Below are 5,506 nucleotides of genomic sequence, written 5' to 3' on the forward strand. Positions count from 1 at the left end.
TCCTTGGATGTTGAGTTTGATAAGTTCTTTACAGATTTTGGATACTAGCCCTTTATCTGATATGTCATTTGCAAATATCTTCTCCCATTCTATCAGTTGTCTTTTGGTTTTATTAACTGTTTCCTTTGCTGTGCAAAAGCTTTTGATCTTGATGAAGTCCAATAGTTCATTTTTGCCTTTGCTTCCCTTGCCTTTGGCGATGTTTCTAGGAAAAAGTTGCTGCAGCTGAGGTCAAAGATGTTGCTGCCTGTGGTCTCTTCAAGGATTTTGATGGATTCCTGTTTCACATTGAGGTCCTTCATCCATTTTGAGTCTATTTTCGTGTGTGGTGTAAGGAAATGGCCAGTTTCATTCTGCATGTGGCTGTCCAATTTTCCCAAAACCATTTGTTGAAGAGATTGTCTTTTTTCCAGTGGACATTCTTTCCTGTTTTGTTGAAGATGAGTTGACCATGGAGTTGAGGGTCTATTTCTGGGCTCTCGATTCTGTTCCATTGATCTATGTGTCTGTTTTTGTGCCAGTACCATACTGTCTTGATGATGACAGCTTTGTAATAGAGTTTGAAGTCTGGAATTGTGATGCCACCAACTTTGGCTTTCTTTTTCAACATTCCTCTTGCTATTTGAGGCCTTTTCTGATTCCATATAAATTTTAGAATTGTTTGTTCCATTTCTTTGAAAAAATTGATGGGATTTTGATAGGGATTGCATTAAATTTGTAGATTGCTTTAGGTAGCATAGATATTTTCATATTATTTGTTCTTCCAATCCATAAGCATGGAACATTTTTCCATTTCTGTGTGTCTTCCTCAATTTCTTTCATGAGTACTTTATAGTTTTCTGAGTACAGATTCTTTGCCTCTTTGGTTAGGTTTATTCTTAGGTATCTTATGGTTTGGGGCACAATTGTAAATGGGATTGACCCCTTAATTTCTCTTTCTTCTGTCTTGTTGTTGGTATATAGAAATGCAACTGATTTCTGTGCATTGATTTTATATCCTGACACTTTATTGAATTACTGTACAAGTTCTAGGATTTGAAATGGAGTCTTTTGGGTGTTCCACATAAAGAATCATATCATCTGCAAAGAGTGATAGTTTGACTTCTTCTTTGTTGATTTGGATGCCTTTAATTTCTTTTTGTTGTCTGATTGCGTGCAATTTTATTATGTATTGTCAAACTGTTTTCCATAAGGATTCTGCTCCCACTGGCAATGCATGAGTGTTTCTGTTGCTAAATATCTTCATTATAAAGACATTTAACATTATCAGATACTTTAAAATTTGCAAAAGCAGGTAGGTGCAACATGCCATCTGATTTTGATTTCAATTTCTTCTGTCTTAGTTATACAGGAAATTGGACATCTTTTACATCTTCTTATTTTAATTAATTAATTAATTAATTAGACAGAAAGAGAGTGATAGAGCGAGAGCACAAGCAGGGGTCACAGCAGAGGGAGAGGGAGAAAGAAGCAGGCTCTCCAGTGAGCAAGGAGCCCAATGTGGGACTAAATCCCAGGATCCCAGGATCCCAGGATCATGCTCTGAACAGAAGGCAGATAGCTAACAGTTGAGTCACCTGCGTGCCCCTACTTTTTTATATTTATTTATTTATTCATTGCCATAGCATTTCCACTTTTCTAAAATGACTGGTCTGTCTTTTGTCCTCCACCCCCCTTAGAAGACTTCTTCGTAAATTCTAGATAACAGTCTTTTACTGATTGCTTATATTGCAAATATTATCTCTCAGTTTGTAGCTTGTGACTAGTTTAAATCATTTCTAGCTTGCTGTGCTATTCTATTCCTTTATTAACCGAACCCTGTTCCATTTCCACACTGGCTTGTCTTGTCATATGCTCCTTATATTGTCTCCTGATGAACAGAAGGTCCATGTTTTATTATGGTAAAATGTGGCTTTCCTGTCCTCCTGCTTTGGTGATTTTGAGTCTTGCCTAAGAGATCCTTCTTTTCTCCCATGTTGTAAAGGTATTTGGTATCGCTTTCTAAAGTTTTTCACGTTTTGTTTTCCACAAAGTCTTTAGTTTTCCACAGATATGTAATATATGCTCCTTTATATCTGAGCTTTCATGTTTGCACGAGTTTGTTTCTGGTCTCCAGTCTGCTCCTTTGGTATTAATGTCTGCAAGGACAAGTGTCCCCATCTCACTCTCCTTCAGCATTGTCTTGGCTTTCCTTATTGAGAAAAGTCATTTGCTTTCCTGCATAGATTTTAGGATCAATTTGTGAAGTTCTCCAAAAATATTCTGTAGTGATTCTGATTAAATTTAGGGGGTAATTGAAATCTTTATAGACTGCTCCACAGTTGCCTGTCTTCTCTCTCTTTTCAACATGACAGATGCCACTTTGTTCCCTTGCCAAGGACTTGCTGGTGGGAGGAGAGGCCATGGGTATCTCCAAGACTGTGGTTGTACCCATCCAGTGGGTCAAGATGCTGCTGCAGGTGCAGAATGCCAGCAAGCAAGTCACTGCTGATAAACAATACAAGGGATGTATAGACTTCATGCTTCCCATCCTCAGGAAGGAGGGAGTCCTGTCCTTCCGGCATGGTAACCTAGCCAATGGCATCAGATGCTTTCCCACCTAGGTTCTCAATTTTGGCTTCAAAGATAAATATAGGGATGCCTGGGTGGCTCAGTCATTAAGTGTCTGCCTTTGGCTCAGGTCATGATCCCAAGGTCCTGGGATCGAGCCCCGCAACGGGCTCCCTGCTTGGCGGGAAGCCTGCTTTCCCTCACCTACTCCCACTGCTTGTGTTCCCTCTCTCACTGCATCTCTCTCTGCCAAATAAATAAACAAAATCTTAAAAAAAAAAGATACAAAGATAAATACAAGAAGATTCTCCTGGGTGGTATGGACAAGAGAACCCAGTTTTTGCACTACTTTACAGGGAATCTGGCTTCAGGTGGTGCCGTGGGGACCACATCCTTGGGTTTTGTGTATCCTCCTGATTTTGCCTGTACCTGTCTAGAAGCTGATGCTAGCAAAGCTGGAGCTAAAAGGGAATTCAGAGGCCTCAGTGACTGCCTGGTTAAGATCTATAAGCCTGGTGAGATGAAGGGTCTGTACCAAGGTTTAACGTGTCTGTGCAGGGTAGTCTTATCTACAGAGCTGCCTACTCCTGTATCTATGACACAGCAAAGGGAATGCTTCTTTTTTTTAAAATTAACATATAATATATTTTTATCCTTAGGGGTACAGGTCTGTGAATCGCCAGGTCTACACACTTCACAGCACTCACCATAGCACATACCCTCCCCAATGTCCATAATCCCACCCCCTTCTCCCAAACCCCCTCCCCCCAGCAACCCTCAGTTTGTTTTGTGAGATTGAGTCACTTATGGTTTTTCTCCCTCCCAATCCCATCTTGTTTCATTTATTCTTCTCCTATCCCCTTAACCCCCCATGTTGCATCAACACTTCCTCATATCAGGGAGATCATATGATAGTTGTCTTTCTCCGATTGACTTATTTCGCTAAGCATGATCCCCTCTAGTTCCATCCACATTGTCACAAATGGCAAGATTACATTTCTTTTGATGGCTGCATAGTATTCCATTGTGTATATATACCACCTCTTCTTTATTCATTCATCTGTTGATGGACATCTAGGTTTTTTCCATAGTTTGGCTATTGTAGACATTGCTGCTATAAACATTCGGGTGCACGTGCCCCTTTGGATCACTACGCTTGTATCTTTAGGGTAAATAACCAGTAGTGTAATTGCTGGGTCATAGGGTAGTTCTATTTTCAACATTTTGAGAAACCTCCATGCTGTTTTCCAGAGTGGTTGCACCAGCTTGCATTCCCACCAACAGTGTAGGACGGTTCAGAGGGAATGCTTCTGATCCCAAGAATACTCACATCGTTCTCAGCTGGTTGATTGTGTAATCCATCACAGCAGTTGCTGGGCTGACTTCCTGGCCATTGGACACTGTTGGTTACCGGGTGATGGTGCAGTCAGGGTGCAAAGGAACTGACATAACGCATACAGGCACGCTTGACTGCTGGAGGAAGGTTGCTCATGATGAAGAGGAACCAAAGCTTTTTTCAAGGGTGCATGGTCCAATGTTCTCAGAGGCATGGGTGGTGGTTTTGCACTTGTTTTGTAGGATGAAATCAAGAAGTTCACATAACTTATTGCCTAGATTCTCCCCTTATGAATAGACTTGTGGTATCATATATCATATCTTGAGCATTCTTTTTTTTTTTTTTTAAGATTTATTTACTTATTTGATAGAGAGAGAGAGCATGCATGCAAGTTGGGGGAGGAACGGAGGGAGAGAAAGAATCTTAAGCAGACTCTGCATTGAACAGGGAGCCCAGCTTGGCGCTCAATCTCACAACCCTGAGATCATGACCTGAGCTGAAATCATGGGTCAGATGCTTAATTGACTGAGCCACCCAGGCGCCTCTCTCTGGAGCATTCTCCCCTCCCCTCCAAAGATTTTATTTATTTATTTAACAGAAAGAGACCATAAGTAGGCCAAGAGGCAAGCAGAGAGAGACAGAGAGAGAGAGGAGGAAGCAGTTTCCCTGGCTGAGCAGAGAGCCCGTTGTGGGGCTCGATCCCAAGACCCCAAGACCATGACCTGAGCTGAAGGCAGAGGCTTAACCCACTGAACCACCCACGTGCCCCTTTCTTGAGCATTCTTGATAGACTGTTGGCTGTTTATCAGTGACAACTGTTATTGGTTGAAAATGGGAAGCAGTAATAGTCATCTGACCAGCTTTCTTCTAAAATCATTTCCATGGTGATGGGACTCAATTATATTTTTTATTTCAGTCACTTCTGATAAATAAATTTGAAGGAATTTAAAAAAATCTCCCCCCCCCCCCCCCCCCGCCAAACTTTACAGACTGCTTGCTAATTTGTTCCCACTGAATCTGTTCTTCCTGCTCCTGAGCTTATGGCTGCCATTTGAAGACTCTCTCACCCTTCTTGGCAGCTAGTTTTGGCCATGTGTGGTTGAGTACTTGCAAATTGATTGCCATTATTTCCTTCCCTGTCTCCACATGCGACTTTGCTGTTCTCCTTTCAGTTAATAGAATATTTCTCCTCCCTTGGAATATGAGCTGACATTATGGCTTGCTTTGCCTAACAGGATGCAGTGGGTATGATACTGGGTCAGTTCTTCCTCTTCTTCTTTTTTTTTTTTTTTTTAAAGATTTTATTTATTTATTTGACAGAGAGCTCACAAGTAGGCAGAGACACAGGCAGAGAGAGAGAGTGGGAAGCAGGCTCCCTGCTTAGCAGGGAGCCTGATGTGGGGCTCAATCCCAGGACTCTGAGCAGAAAGCCCAATGCGAGGCTTCATCCCAGGACTCTGAGATTATGACCTGAGCCAAAGGCAGAGGCTTAACCCACTAAGCCATCCATGTGCCCCTATACTGGGTCCGTTCTGAGCCTAAGTCTCAGTAAGACCTTCTGTGCCATCACTTGCTCATGGACATTTGCCACTGTTTGTGAACAAGCCTGGGCTAGCCTGT

The 5,506-nt window shown here is 41.9% G+C and overlaps 1 pseudogene; it reads left to right on the plus strand.

Annotated features, from left to right (window-relative positions):
• Window positions 1-2,347: 2,347 nt before the first annotated feature.
• Window positions 2,348-4,152, plus strand: LOC101684874 (annotated as a pseudogene).
• Window positions 4,153-5,506: the final 1,354 nt, after the last annotated feature.

Source organism: Mustela putorius, unplaced genomic scaffold (genome assembly GCF_011764305.1).
Source record: "Mustela putorius furo isolate JIRA1106 unplaced genomic scaffold, ASM1176430v1.1 tig00003871_pilon_pilon_pilon, whole genome shotgun sequence".
NCBI lineage: Eukaryota > Metazoa > Chordata > Mammalia > Carnivora > Mustelidae > Mustela > Mustela putorius.